The sequence below is a fragment of the Miniopterus schreibersii genome, assembly GCF_964146895.1.
Source record: "Miniopterus schreibersii genome assembly, chromosome: 8".
Taxonomy (NCBI): domain Eukaryota; kingdom Metazoa; phylum Chordata; class Mammalia; order Chiroptera; family Miniopteridae; genus Miniopterus; species Miniopterus schreibersii.
In genome coordinates this window covers 52932826-52949475 of record NC_138109.1, presented here as the reverse complement: position 1 = coordinate 52949475, position 16650 = coordinate 52932826, and the positions used below count along the sequence as shown (strand labels likewise).

General features: G+C 35.5%; 1 long non-coding RNA gene across 1 annotated transcript in view; it reads right to left on the bottom strand.

Moving 5' to 3' along the window:
• The window catches only part of LOC308560284, a 41813-nt gene extending 29007 nt beyond the window's left edge, over positions 1-12806 (bottom strand). Inside the window, exon 1 of the long non-coding RNA XR_013999316.1 lies at positions 12593-12806. This is a non-coding gene — a long non-coding RNA (uncharacterized lncRNA). The remainder of the gene's footprint in view (positions 1-12592) is intronic.
• Between the last annotated feature and the right edge of the window lie 3844 nt (positions 12807-16650).

Genomic DNA, 16650 nt, shown 5'->3' with positions numbered 1-16650 from the left:
CAACCTCACATTGATTAAGTCAATCAGCACAATTTATCCAACAGCACTCACTCAATTTACATCTGTGTCATATTTTGGTAATTTTCATATTATAAACTTTTGTATTATTGTATTTGTTATGGTGATCTGTGATTAGTGATTTTTGATGCTAGTATTGTAATTGTTTTGAGGTACCACAGACTATGCCCATATAAGACAGCAAACTTAATAAATGTGTGTTTTCTGACTGCAACCATTGGCTGGCTGTTCCATTTCTCTCCCTCTTCTCAGTGTCTGTATTCCTGAGTCACAATTATCTTGAAGTTAGGCCAATTAATAACCTGACAATAACCTTTAAGTGTTCAAGTGAAAGAAGGAATTGCACATCTCTCACTTTAAATCAAGAGCAAGAACTGATTAAGCTTAGTGAGGAAGGCATGTCAAAAGCTCAGACAGGCCAAAAGCTAGGCTTCTTGTACCAAACAGTTTGCCAAGTTGTGAATGCCAATGAAAAGTTTTGTGGGTTTTTTTGTCTTTATTGATTTCAGAGACAGGAAGAGAGAGAGGGAGAAACATCAATGATGAGTCATTGATCAGCTGCTTCTTGCACTCCCCCTACTGGGGATCCAGCCAGCAACCCAGGCATGTGCCCTGACAGGGAACTGAATTGGGATCTCCTGGATCATAGGTAGATGCTCAACCACTGAGCCATGCTAGCCAGGCAGGAAACATTTTTGAAGGAAATTAAAAGGATTTCTCCAATGAATGGGAGAGATAAAGAAGGAAACCAGCCTTACTGATAATATGAAGAAAGTTTTAGTGGTCTGGATAGAAGATAAAACCAGTCACAATATCCCCTTACACCAAAGTCTAATCCAGAGCAAGGCCTTAACTCTTTTCAGTTCTATGAGGAATAAGAAAGGTGAGGAAGCTGTAGAAGAAAAGTTTGAAGCTATCAGAGGTGAGTTCATGAGATTTAAAAGAACAAAGTCATTGCCATAGCATAAAAGTGCAAGGTGAAACATCAAGTGCTGATGTGGAAGCCGCAGCAACTTATCCAGAAGATCTAGCTAAGATACTTAATAAAGGTGGCTACACTAAACTACATATTTACAGTGTATACAAAACAGCCTTATATTGGAAGAAGATGCCATCTAGTACTTTTATACCTAAAGAGAAGAAGTCAATTCCTGGCTTCAAAGCTTCAAAGAACAGGCTGACTTTCTTGTTAGGGATCAATACAGCTGGTGACTTTAAGTTGAAGTCAGTGCAATTCTCATTTCCCATTCTGAAAATCCTAGGGTCCTTAAGAATTACTCTAAATTTACTCTGCGCTTTAAATAGAACAGCAAAGCCTGTATGACAATACATCTGTTTACAACATGGTTTACTGAATATTTGAAGACTGCTGTTGAGAAGTACTGCTCAGAAAAAAAGATTCTTTTCAAAAATTTATTGCTCATTGATGATGCATCTGGTCACCCATGATGTAGATGTATATGCACTGGTAGAGATATGTATAAGATTAATCTTTTTATGCCTTCTAACTCAACATCCGTTTTGCAGCCCATGGATAAAAAATTTATTTTGACTTTCACATTTTATAATTTAAGAAATACATTTCATACAGCTATAGCTGCCATAGATAATGATTCCTCTGATGGATCTGGGCAAAGTAAATTGAAAATCTTCTGGAAAGTATTTACCATTCTAGATGTCATTAAGAGCATTGGTATTCATGGGAAGAGGTCAAAATATCAACACTAACAGGAGTTTGGAAGTTGGTTCTAATCCTCATGGGTGACACTGAGAGGTTCAATACTTCAGTAGAGGAAGTAACTGCAGATGTGGTAGAAAAAGCAACAGAGCCTGAAGATGTCACTGAATTGCCGCAATCTCACGTTAAAACTTTAACAGATAGGGAGTTTCTTGCTATGAATGAGAAAAGAGATTTCTTGAGATGGTATCTACTCCTCGTGAAGATGGTGTGAAGATTGTTGAAATGACACCAAAGGATTTAGACTATTACATAAACTTAGTTGATGAAGCAGTAGCAGGGTTTGAGAGGACTGACTCCAATTTTGAAAGAAGTTCTACTGCAGGTAAAATCCTATCAAACAGCATTGAATGCTACAGAAAAATCTTTCATGAAAGGAAGAGTCAGTTGATATGATAAGCATTATTTTCTTATTTTAAGAAATTGGCACAGCCACCACAGCCTTCAGCAACTACCACCCTCATCAGTCAGTAGCCACCATCTACACATCTATCCTCTACAAGAACAAAGACTATGATTTAGTAAAGGCTCAGATGATGGTTAGCATTTTTTAACAATAAAGTATTTTTTTAAATTAAGGTATGTACATTGTTTTCAGACATAATGCTATTTCACACTTAATAGACTATAGTATAGTATAAACATAACTTTTATATGTACTGGGAAGCCAACAGTTTTGTATAACTCACTTTATTGTAAATATTCACTTAATTGCCATGGTCTGGAACCAAACCTATAATCTCTCCAAGGTATGCCTGTAGAGGAATAATTTAGGGCTAAGTATTAATCCCCCTTTGTTCGTCCTTTACAACCTCCCTGGCCCTTGTCCTGAGAAGGCACCCCCACACCAGAAGCCCAGCCACAAACGCATCTACCTGCTGTAGTCCTCAAGGCCCCTGGCTTAATCTAGAGTCTGAGACCTAAGTCCATCCCACTCATAGTCTGGAATCAAAATGTCAGACTCGAGAGCTTGAGGCCCAGAACTCAGAGTCCAGCCTGTCTGGAACTGAACCTAGCAGCCCAGAGTTTAGCCAGCATGGCTCCATGAGGAACTTTATTGGCTCAGGTTGACAGACCTAGGGTTGGGGTTCATGAGTTGGTGTTAGGGCCTGGACCATTTGGACTCTCACATTCTCTTTCACATTTTGTCTACAAGCCCTTGGTTTCTAAATACATAACTTTGGTTCACCATATTTCTTTAACCATAGGCTGTACATAACAAGTCCTCCAAGTGACAACATAACATCACAACGGAGGGTCATGTTGCATCAAGGCAGAAGGTAAACATGGGACTCTCTTCGAAGTAACATTCAAATCCAGTCCTTAACAACCAAAACGGCTCATTTAAAATTGTGTGTTTTATTTCATACCCCATTACACAATAACAATGACTAACCTTTAAGTTTTTACTATATATCAAACACTATTCTACGAGCTTCACCCATGTTACATTGTCTTTGTAATCCTCATGACAATTTTATCTTCACATTGCTCCAGTTTTACAGATTAGAAAACTTAGAGGGTAGTTAAATAAATTGTTTAAGGTCACACAGCTTATAAGTGACTATGCCTTTTAGTCTGACTCTAGGGCTCACACTCTCAACCACTGTGCTATGACTATGATTATATATATAAAACACTTCTGATAAAAGTGGCATTTTAAATCATAGGGACATTTTCATTTAAAAAAATAGGGTAATTAGGATATTAATTAAGAAAAATTAAGATGTTACTTTTTCCCTTCATAGTATATGTCAAATGAACTAAATTTAGCCTTGGATATAAAATGTACATTCTTAAAAAGTAAAAAACATATTTTTAAAACACTTTTAAAAATACTTTCAGTGGGGGATAGGGATTCTCATACATGAACTTACAAACTGAAAACAAACAATCTAGCAGATTTGACTAAGACCACTTATTTAAGAAAATCTTGTGACACAAAAGACCACAAACAAATGAAAAGACAGACAAAAACAGAGACAAATTTATTATAGATTGACAGAAAAGACAAATGAATGCTACAATAGGAAAAAAAGAAATAGCAACATTTTCCTCACAGAAAGAATTTATATACATATATGAATTATATATATTAAAATCACCTTATACATATAAATTAAAACAATATTTTTCCTGTTCAAGTTAGTAAATCTATTTTTTAATGATAATTCATAGGATGGGTGTAGGTGTAAGAAATTTGACATTTCTGCGTTGCTGAGTTGGTGGATGTATAATTGGTAAAGCCTTTCTGGAGAACAATTTTGTAATACATACTTTGCCTTAAAATTTGTTAATTTGTCTTGCAAACATTGTTACCTTTTATCCTAGCATTTCTACACTAAGAAAGTTATTCTAATGAAATATTTGCATGCCTACACATTTATTTTATAAGGATATTTGCTGGAGTAATTATAATAGTGTATTAATTGGTAACAATCTAAATATGTCTTATGAGAGGATTGCATTGTGACTTGGAAAAATTAATTTTGTTCTTTATCCTCAGATACATAATACTGCATTGCAGGATCTAAAGTCCTTTTCAGAAGTAGGGTCTCTGCACTGCCAACTCAAGTCTTGAATTGAGAGCATAGATGGTAGATCCTTCAGAGGCCTATAAAAACATGCAAGATGGACTCCTGGGTTCTACCTGTGAATCCTATGGCTTTGACATAATGTGACTCTATTACATCACATAACTTAAACTCTGTCACACACTGATGTTGTTTGCCATATTCTGGATATAGTAAAACCTCTCGTTATGTCTATCAGAACTTCCCCACAAAGGATTAATTTCCAATGAGGAAATATCATTATCATCATCATCATCATCATCATCATCACCATCATCACCGGGATGATTTGTACTGTGTCAGTTTGGTTAAGCTAAGATCAAGTTTCCAGAATCTTCTTCTCTAAATAGTTCTGGGTTACACTTGGTTAAAAGAGATACTTGAATATGATTTGGAAGATAGAAATAAAGCAGCAGCCATTATCTTTTGAAGGCTGTTTTAGTCAGATGTATTGATGGACAGATACAGGGGTGGGTTCCTGTTTTTTATTTCCTCTGCTTCATTTTTAGCTGTTCTTATCAATTTCTTTTTTTTTAATCCTCACTGAGAATATTTTTTTCACTGCTTTTCAGGGAGAGTGGAAGAGAGAGAAAGAGAGAGAGAAACATTGATGTGAGAGAGAATCATCTATAGGTTGCCTCCCGCACGAACCCCAACCAGGGCCAGGGATGGAGACCCTGGAACCAAAGTATGTGCCCTTGGCCAGAATAAAACCTGAGATCCTTCAATTCACAGGCCGACACTCTAACCACTGAGCAAAACTGGCCATGGACTCTTCTTATCAATTTCTGATTCTGCTGACCAAAACAGCTCCAGGAAAATGCTGGTCTGTGGACCTATAGTAGTGAGGTCTATACAGAGACAGTGCCTACTCATAGACCTTCCTAAGAGCTTTGCTGTCATAATTTAGGGTTGCCATTTAATTTAGGGTTGCAAGACCCTCGTTTAAATTTGAATTTCAGACAAACAACAAATACTTTTTTATATAAATATGTCCCCAATACTGCAAAAGTTGATTATAGCAGTGAAATATTGGTAACAATCTAATAGCCCATAATATAGTCTTGAATAGGTTGGAGGCTTAATCTTGACACTTTATCCTCAAACCCAAAGTCCTTTATTGCAGGGACATACTTATCTTTAAAAAAAATGTTGTTTATCTGAAATTTTAATTTAACTGTGCATCTGGTAGTTTTTACTTGCTGGATCTGACTCTTCTAGCTTTGGGGGATTGATATGCTTGGTTTTTAGATTAATTATCTCATAATCCCTTCCCCAAGCCTCTAGTTCCTCTTCTAAACATTAATTCTTCCAGTTTCTTCTACAGCTGTGTAAGGTCTACTTCTTAGAGTAAATTGTATTTCCTACAATACTCATACTAACTCTGTTCCACTGATTCTCAATTTTTATTATAGTAGTAATTATGACAATAAAAAACAACAGTAAATTCTAAGGTTTATTGAAGATAACCCTATGCAAAACCCTGTATTAAGCACTTTGCTATACTCTGTATTGGTTACTGTTATTTACTCTTATTTAAATCTAATACATCTTAGAATTTAATTAATACATGGCATTTATATAACAATATCCATTGTTCTTAGATATTCTATACTTCTTTTTTTTTCCTTCTCTATTTTTCCTTAAAGCAAATGTGAAATGAGTGTGTTATTTCAGCCGTATGTATCTGATATGAAAAGAAACCGAGTCACCAAAGGCTTTAGAGGAACTTTCGAGGTCATATATTGAGTTAATGGAAGACTTGGGAGTTGAATTTACCATCTCTGAGACTCCAAGCTGCTATCTTGACTTTTGTGCTGAGCAACACTATATATCTTTAGAAGAGAGAAAAAATATAAATCAGTGTCCATTAAGTTTCTATATCCTGTCAGAGACATTTATTCTTAGATCAAAATGTCCAAATGTAACTTATTCCATAAGTTTTAATACTTATTTTTAAATCAATAAGCTTTCCTGTCTCTTTGTTGTTCTTACGAAATCAAATTTTATATTCCTTATCAAACATGTGTTTCAGCTCAGCTTCTAAACATAAGCATAGTTTTCATGTAAGTGCCCGTAAGACTTGAACAATGGGTTTCATATGTAACTCAAATTGCATATTTTAAATAATCTCTGGAATTTCTTGCTTTTTCAAAAGCTTTTTCTTTAAGATGAGATTTAGATGAGATACATTTTGAGCAAAAAATCAAAGAAAAAGACAAATATTTAAGGAAATTAGGTGAACTGATTGATATAAAAGATTTCAAAGAAAAGGTAATAAGAACCAATTATCCTTAAGAAGTCAAATCCCTAGAAACCATTTCATGGAGAAAAATGTGATTTCAATGGAATTCCAACACTGTTATAAAATTTCTAAGAATGATAAATATATTTTTATTTGTTCTATAATTAATTAAATATAGGATTTCCAATAACGGATGTTCACTTTCCTCTCCTTTTGTTATTGGGGGATATTTGGCAAATACAAGTCATTTTCTTCTAGAGGTCAAGCTCCCATGTACCTCTTCTTACTGTCTGTTATGAAATATTTATTTTGAGGAAGAACGAGTGTTCTGATAGTACCCTCTCTGATGTACAGAATGGAGTAAGAGAAGAAAGAGAAAAAACTTGCTTAGACCAACAAGACTGATATCAAGGACCTGGTTTTAATTTCATGAGTTATTGTTTATTTTCATAGTATTCATAAGCATATTTCTTAGCTTAAACTTGATGTAGTAATTTATAAAACCTATCTTCTAATTCTCATAGCAAGGCTATTTTACAGATTTCCCACAATACTCAAACAAAATAATCATTTACAACTATATAGTGTAGTGACTTAGAACAAAATTTCTTGAACTATCGGTGATGAAAGACAAGTTGTTTTTTCTAATTCATTGCAAACCAGTATTTTATAAAATACAATAACCAAACTACTGTTAAAAGGTCATGTACACCCTGGCCAGTTTGGCTCAGTGGTTGGAGTGTCAGCCTTTGGACTGAAGGGTCCTGGGTTCGACTGTGGCCAAGGGTGTATACCTTGGTTGCAGGCTCAATCTCCTGCCCCTCAGGGCATGTGAGGGAGGCAACAAATCAATGTGTCTCTCTCATATCAATGTTTCTCTCTCACTCTCTCCCTTCCACTCTCTCTGAGGGGCAACAGAAAAAATATCCTCGAATGAGGATTAAAAAAAAAAGGTCATGTACTTGTATGTTGAAACAATATCAAATAACCATAAAAGATTTCAAATACTTGTGTAATTTCTGCATGTATCTTGTTACAGACATGCACCAGTTCATGGACCACACTTTGGGTGGCATTGCTTTAGACTATAGTCTTTGGTATTCAATTGCTTGGGTTTAAATTCTATCTCTGCTGTATTCCTCCTGCCTTGAAACCATGTTTAAGTTACTTAAATAAATACGAAAATAATATTAGTACTTTCTCTAAAGTTTGATATGAGGATTTAATGAGATAGAATTGACCCTTGAACAATGCAGGGAGTGGAAGGTAAGGGTGCTTACTCCATGTGCAGTTGAAATCCATGTATAAATTTAGGTCCCCCCAAAACCTAACAACTAATAGCCTACTGTTGACTAGAAGACTTTCGATAACAGTCAGCTAACACATATTTTATATATGTATTATATACTGTATTCCTACAATAAACTAAGCTAGAGAAGAGAAAATGTTATTAAGAAAATTATAAGGAAGAAAAAATACATTTACAGTATTTATTGAAAAAACACCTGTATATAAGTGGACCCATGCAGTTCAAACTCATGTTGTTCAAGGGTCAATTGAACTATATGTGAAACACTGGGAAGAATGTCTAGTACACACTACAGAGCCAATAAAGTTAAGTCATTGTAATTACTTCATGCAGTTTTATAATATACAAAGTGCTTTCCCATACGTCATTTCATGTATTCGTCACAAAATCTCTGTGTGGGTAGGCTAAAGAAGTTATGATTATCCTCCATTGTACAGTTGAGAAAACCAAGGGTCAAGTGTTTAAATGGTTCCTTAAGTGTTTAAATGGTTGCACAGCTGGTAAATGATAAAGCCAGGAGTTAAATTTGATGCTAGCTCTCCCTTATTCCATCCTACCCTTCAAGGCATGTCAAAAACTACATGAGTAGTTTTCTTCCTACAGAACAAAGTCTTCCTGCTGTTTCCTGGAGCCTCTTGGACTCATGACATAGCTTGACAAAAAACAGGACCATCTAGCAATCCTAGGATCTCTTGATCGCCTCTCATTTAGTAGACTTTTTTTTATAAGAGAGGTTCTTGTTAACCCTGTACTTCCCTTTCCTTTTCACAGCTACTGAAGAGCATGTTGTGTACAATTTATGCTTTCAGCACAGAGTATAATATATATGGTTAATGTGATGGCGGCTATATTTTAGATGTTGGAAACATCAATTTAAAAGTAATTTCCAACACTAAGATGAGAGAAAAGGCCATCTCTTTCCATGTGTTAGTGAATGGTCTGGCTTACCTTTTCCATTTGAATGTGTCTAGATGATATAAAGGCTCCTTTGGTCCAGGTTTGGATATTTTTACTTGTACAAGTCCAAAGAAATGTTCACTTTTTCTTGTGGTTAAATCATGCATATGAATTTTCAGAGAGTAAGGCACATAGGAAATTCATATGGGACATTAAATGTTCTAGTAATTATGATGTCTATTTGATTCAGAATAAAAAAAAAAAACAAAAAACCTAAGATGTGTTAAAAGAATAAAATTTCTTTGTGTTAGTAAATTTAAAAGGGAGTAACAAAAAGCAAATACTGCAGATGCATTTTCTCCAAAAATGCCTTCAGGGAAACTTACATTTAGAAAAGGAAACTATTCAATTATACAGCAGCACAAAATGAGCTTAGTGTAAACAAACCATTGTCCACTGCTCTAAATAAGGTAATGAGCTTCCCATTAGCTAATTTAAAAACAAAATGATAAAATGAGTTTAAAATTGTGTAGAATAAAGAAACATGGGTGAAGGTAAACCCAAAACATTCAGAATGATGTCTAAGTGTATATATCAAACCTCTACAGGAATGAGTCCTTTAAGATGAAGCACTCTCTCCTCTGTCAAAAGTGTCAAGTAAACAAAATAACTCAACCACACTTGTTTAGGAGCAGCCCTGTGCTCTCAAAATTCTGGGCTGAGGTCAGGAGTGCTATAGCAACCATGATAAAATGTAAGATTCCACTGTGTCCTAGACTCTTTGTTTATTGCACAAAAAGGACTTCACATTGGAAAAATACAGAAAATTCCAGGCACTGCACTGTTAGTGGTCAAAAAGGAAATGACCTTTACTTGGAAAGTAAAGCTCTCGCAGACCTAATAGAGTTTGAGAGCTGACTGCAGTGGGCATAGTGGAAACTCAATTTTATTAAAGGTGAAGGAAGATTACCATGGTGGATACAATATTGTCTACAATCTGCTTAAATATTCTCTTTGCTATAGATTCTAAATAAGTGATTCAAAATTTTGATGCCAGAATAAAAGCATAGACATATATATAAGAAATAAGAATGCTAGTTAAAAAGAAGAAATCCATGATTAATTTGAGTTCCCTCAGAAGTAGACTCAGAGGCTATGATTTTAAAAGTAGTAGGTTACTTGGCTGGTAATCTCAGAAAACATTGTTAGGAGTGAAGAAGTGAGGTGGGAAAGGGAAAGCAGAAAATAAAGGCTACGTTTTCATGCCAGTTACCAGTGGGGCAAACTGGAAGGTACTCTTAAGTAGGAACACTGGGTTCCCTACAGGGTGGTGCCTCAGAGTTAGCCAAACCCAGGAGCCGAAAGCTAGGGTATTTGTATACAAAATCTATCATTGGTTGGGAAGGAGAGGAGATTACATTTTAACAATAGTGATCAAATATGTTGGTACCTCCAGGCAACTGGATGTTCATTAGGGACTTAAAATGGTGAAGCCTCAGGAGATATAGTTGGGGTATCTGCTACAATTTGTGAAAACAGATTTCCTTTGGATTTCATAGTAATTGGCGGTATATCCTTAGGAATTTACACACACTTTTGCATACAAGTTTGACTTAACGATTATCTTTACCTGCTTTGAAAAATAGAAGAGTGACTGGCATAAAGGCAGAAAACTCCAGTAGACTGATGTACAAGATGATAACACTGAAAGAATAAATGCTTTGGAGTTGGGTAGACCAAGATTTGAATCCTAGCCTTACCAGCCAAGTGAATTTGAGCAAGTAATTTAATGTACTTCATCTTTCTTTATTGGTAAAATGAATAAATAATATGCATTTGCAGAGTTGTAATAATATTGTTCAAGTTCTAAGCAAATTGTTGGAATATAGTAGCATGTCAATGAAGATTAGTTGTGATCACTATCATCTTCCTCAGAACTACTACAACCACCACAAGCAGTAACAGTAACATCATCATCATCACATCATTATCATCATCTTCATCATTTTTTCTTGCTCAAAATGTTTAAAGGTTTCTCTGCACAAAAGAAATATATCTTTTGATAAAATGTGAAGAAAATCAGAACGATCTCCAATCTTTAGAAACATGTGAGAAGGTATCAGGATTCCTCTGAAATGAATTGTGTCATATTTTCATTGCACTTGACATTGGTTGTACACTGCTTATATTAGAACACTTGGACAAGTACTGGCTAACAGGCACTAACAGCTTCAAGGGAGAAGAGTCATGTAAATACTTATTTAGAAAATATTTAAAGTACCTGTAGTCATTACAAAAATTCTCCAAATTACCACATATTTTATGATAATCTATCTTCTAAAATGAATCAACAGGATTAAGCCCTATTCATTAAAATGTCATTTACTAACATCTCTATACAACCAGGTGCACCATTATATAGCTCCAGACACAGATTTAACACAGTAATTCCTTTTCCTCTCTTCTGAAAATTATAGCATTAAAGAAAATACTAGTTATATAAAGTAACAATATCACCTGGTTATCATAATGAAGAATTTAGATAATTTAGGTTCCCAAAGGCATGGTGACCTAAATATAACATGAACTGAGGCTGGCACTTTTTGTGTAATACCTTAGTAATTCAGATGTGAAAAACCCAAAAGTTGTGAGTTCTACTTTAACTGAAAAATCCAATGATCCTGATAATAACTCACTTTTTCCTTGAATTGATCTTATCTAGCTCCATGATTTTAAACTCCCAATATTTTTCATCATTAGACCTGTCTTGTTTATTTTAATGTATTCCCTCAACCCACCCTCTACTCCAATATCTTTATTAGGATGACTAATAGGTATCTCAATACTATGTAAACTAAAATGGTGAAGTTTATTTTACCTCTTCTATACCAATGTGCTCCTCCTCCAAGCAATCTTTGGGAGTCATCTTAGATAATTTCCCTCTTCCCTCATTTCCAACCCATCAGTTCTAAAGGTTTTGCCTCCAAAATATTTGCTGACCTTATCTATCCCTACTGCTTTCATCATTGTTTGTTACAGGAACTACTTCAAGATCTACTCATTGTACTCCCTGTTCCAAACCCTAAAACTATTTATCAACCAATCTAAAAAGGCATAATTAAAAACAAACAGATGGACAAACAAACAAAAAACCTTGAATCAGATCCTACCACTTTTATGCCTAAGTTTCCAGTAGTTTCAGCTCATACTCCAGAAAATTTTAAAATGCTTATCAAACATGTCCTACATGACCTCTTTGCCCTTTGGAACTCATTTCTAGCATTCTCCCTGTTATGTTCCAGGCATAGTAGCTTTATTTTTCAGGGACATACCAAGGTTCTCCCTGACTGTGGATTTGCTTTCTTGTCATCTGGAATATTCTTTTTTACAAATATTTTTATGGCTAGCTCCTTATAATTCAGTTCTGAGCTCAAAGATCATGCTTTAGGGGAGCTTGCTTCAGCAACCCCATTTAATATCTCCTCCACATCTTTTTCAGTCACTCTAGCTATAATGCGTTTTTTTCTTTATATCATTCACAACTCTTTGAAATGGTCTTCTCTATTCATCTCTCAATTTCCCACTGTTTTGGGATCTCTGAACTCAAATATTTGACTTCCCAGCCCAATAAAATTGCTGCTTTCTGTTTGAGCTATATCCCATCATGGGCCACAAAACCAGCAGTGTCTTGAGAGAAAAATGCCAAAATTAAGTGAGAATCTCACTAGAGTGCTTTGTTCTTTTAAGAGTAATACCTTCTCCAGGTTCTTCTACTTATATATAAAGAGATTTATTATAAGAAATTAGCTCACTTTATTATGGAGGCAGAGTAGTCCCAAGATCTGCAGCCGGTCAGTTGGAGGCTTAAAAGAGGTGATGTTGTAGCTCCAGTCCTAGTTGTAAGGCCTGAGGATCAAGAGAGACAGTGATGTAAGTTCTAGTCTGAAAACCAGCAGGCTTCAGATCTAAGAAGGGCAGATGTTTTAGTTTGCGTCCGAAGGCAGCAAAAAACTGATGTCCCAGTTCAAGGAAGTCAGGAAGAAAGAAGTCCCTCTTACTCAGCTCTTTTGTTCCCTGCAGGTACTCCCCCTGATTGGATGAAGTTAATTCAGAGTGCAGGGCAAATTGCTTTACTAATCTGTAGATTCAAATGTTAATCTTCAATGAAACAACTTTACCGAGACACCAACAATAATGTTTGACCAAATGTCTGGGCACCTGTGGCCCAGTCAAGTTAATACATAAAAATTAACTATTGCATTCCTTAAGTAGATTTTTGTCCATAGAAAGAAGAACATTTTCTCAAATGCCTCCTTTCTTATGTTACTTTCTCTCACATACAAATTGTGTCACTCTTTGAAGGGCTCAGTATATATTATTATGTGAAAAATTATGGGTGGACTTCAGCAGTGCAGACATATGCAAACTTCTGGCGAAGTCTTAAAGAGAATGAGCTAGGTGGAATGAAAGGCACTTTGGAAACTGCTTGTTTATGGAAATTAAAATATTGCATCATACCTCTAAGATCAGATATAGGCAATTGCTTATTCTGCATGTCTATTAAGAATAGCCCTGCTTGGGATTCCAGTAAACATTAGAATTCTAGATGCTACTGCAAGTGTCTGTGATTGTCTTACAATCAGCTCACTCTCTCAGTAGGTGCTCTGGATTAAATTTTGTCCAAGAATATTGTGGTTTTTCCTGCTTTTTATCTGAAAATCCAGCCCTGAACTATTTTCCAAATTTAAAGTAAAAATTATAGTATAAGTTCATATTTTTTGGATATACAAATAAGAAAAATAGCTTTAGTTATCTCAGTTAAATAAAACCTAACCATATACAGTGGTACCTCGGTTTTCGAATGTCTCCGTTGACAAACATTTCTGGTTACAAACGCAGTAAACCCAGAAGTAAGTGCTTCGGGTTTCGAACCCGCCTCGGAAGTCCAACACGCCCCGCGGCTTCCGCTGAGGGCAGGATCCTGAGGCCCGGCTGTCGGCTGTTATCCCTCGGGTTTCGAACCTTTCAGAACGCAAACGGTCTCTGGAACGGGTCACATTCGAAAGCCGAGGGACCACTGTACTCTCCTACTTGAACTTCACAATTCTGTGAGAGAGGAGGAAGTGAAATAGATATTTGTTAACTGCATAGTATGTGCCAGACACTAAACATTAAAAAAATGAAATATAAATAAATAACTTTGTAACTTTTATTTGGTCGTCATGACAAATGTGTAATGTATGATTTGTTTATCTAGACTTTAGAGATTAGGGAGTCAAGGCTCAGAGATGTCAAGTGACTTGTCCAATGGCATGCAGCACAGCGAAGCTAGAATTCAATCTGGGTCCCCTGACTCAAAGTCCTACGGATTTTACATTGTCACAGTTGCTGCCTCTGACACTAATTACGCACAATAAAATGAATTTCCTCAGCTTTTCTGTTGTTTGGCATTTAAAACAGACTCAGAGAATAATTTAGTGTCTCGTGTGTGTGTGTGTGTGTGTGTGTGTGCGTGTGTGTGTGTGTGAAACCTTTCTCCATTTGCATGAGCTTCTATTTGCAGATTCATAGTCTAGACAGCCAAGGCTACATTGGTTGATGTGGGCCATTATGATGACGTTTGCTCTTTCTCAGTAATACCATAAGTGGGTGTAAGGTTTGATAGCTCTAAGTCACAGAAAAATATTTTTGTAGGTATAGCAGGCACCCATGTCTTTGTAATTAAGCTTGCCTGAAATGAGACCAAATACATCAACAATATCTACGCTTTGTATTGTGTAGCCTCTTTTCATGTTATTTCATTAACATTAAAGGGAACTTTTAATTTTGCAGAGCTACAAAGTATATTATTGATATTCTATAAACATTGACTACATTCCCTTCTAATGAAGCAAAAACACAGTGCACTCTCTTATCTTATTTTTTAAGATTCTTAGAAAGAGAAAAAGTCTGTGTTCTAAAGTAAAAGTAGTTGGAGGCATTATCCTCCCTGAGTTGTTACCACGTACGGATATGGATATAGTCATTTATCTTGTTGGGATTTCCTAGCTCCATACCTTTTGTTCAAACGTCTCTGAACTGTAGTAACATTTTTTAAAAAATGATAGTGAAGACTTGTGATCAGGCTCTACTCGGTACACTTTTCTATTTTGACCTATCTTATTCCATGTAGTCCACTGGTAGATTCATGAGAATATTTCAGAAGTGTTGACGTCCACATGCATTGATCTGGACCTCTGAAATCTGTCGGTCAGGGTAAATTCTTAACGGATTTAAAGGAAGCAGCTAACTTCCAGGATCTGGTATACTAAATGACTTTTCACTCAGATCTATGTTGCTTTGTATGGCCAGTTGAGTTCAGCATGAGAGAGAGAAAGCAAGAGAAGGAGAGAAAGAAAGAAGAAAAAGAAAGGAGGGAGGGAGGGGGGAGAGAAAGAAGGGGGAGAGAGAGAGAATCATTGCCCAACTGCAGTTGCATGGTCTTAACCTTAAGAATCTATTATAGATGAGTCACATAGGATTTATTACCATTAGAAAATCATGTGGAAGTTTATGAAAAGTGAATCATAAAAATAATGACTATCTTCCAAGCTTGATGGAATTATAAGAATTAAAAAATCAAGCTTCACTCTTGTTCTGTCTATGACACTTCTAGCCAAAAACCCCTTCCATATTAGGATCAACTATGAAAAATTAAAAATAGTTTGAGTAAAATGACTTCCAATATTATATAGCTCCAGTAGTGAAAGATATATGTCATTGGAACCATCTTTATATTTTGAGTTTGGTTCAAAACTTTACTACAAGTGTATTTATGAGCATTTTTTATGACATTGCTCTTGCAAAACTAGTGGTACTTAGGTGGTCTGATCTTTTATTCTTTCCCTCACTCAACAAATGCATAATAGGTATTTTTTTTCTCTGGATGAAGAAGAAAACCAGACAGTCATGATCCCTGCACTTCTAAAGTTTATGATCTACTTGGGTAGAAAAACATTATAGAGAAACTGGCAAGAACAATTACAGATGCTCTGATTAACAGATGAGGAATTTAAAACAACTATTAAATATATTAAATAAACTACAGGGGGAAAAGATATATGATACATGATGAGATAGGAAATTCTAAAGTATATGGGAAATTGGAAAAAAACAAAAAACAAATGGAAATTCTGGAAATGAAAAATACAACATGTGAAATAAAAATAATTCATTCAAGGAGATTAAAAGCAGACTGGACACTGCAGAAATAAAAAGATTAGTGAACCTGAAGGTGCATCAGTAGACATTCAACTGATACATAGATATTAGAAAGATAAAAACGAAATAACCAGCAGAGCTTCAATAACTCGATAAGACCATATCAATCCATTTAACATACATGCAGTTGGAGTCCCAGGAGAAGAGAGACATAATGGAGCAGAGGAAAACATACACAGAAAAATAGTGGCTGAAAAAATTTTTAATTTAATTTAAAAATTTAAACCACAGATACAGGTTATCCAATAAAATCCAGGCAAGATAAATGCAAAGAAAACCACACCTTTGTCCATTATAGTGAAAGTGCTGAAAACCACCAGCGCCCAGTCAGCACTAAGAAAGAATGAAATTAGCCAAGGAACAAGAGGGGGGAGCAAAATGTTACTGGGAATGCTTCTTTGTCCAACTCAGATATAATTCTAACAATACCCCCCCAAAAATCACAATAAAAATAATAAAAATAATGACAACAGTAACTGTATACATGTGATCTGAATCAGATAAATAAAATCCAAGGAAACTTATTTTATACCTTTTGGTGGCGTTAAGAAAGCAGAGCCCTGGCTGGTGTGGCTCAGTTGGTTGGGCTTTATCCTGTACACTGAAGGGT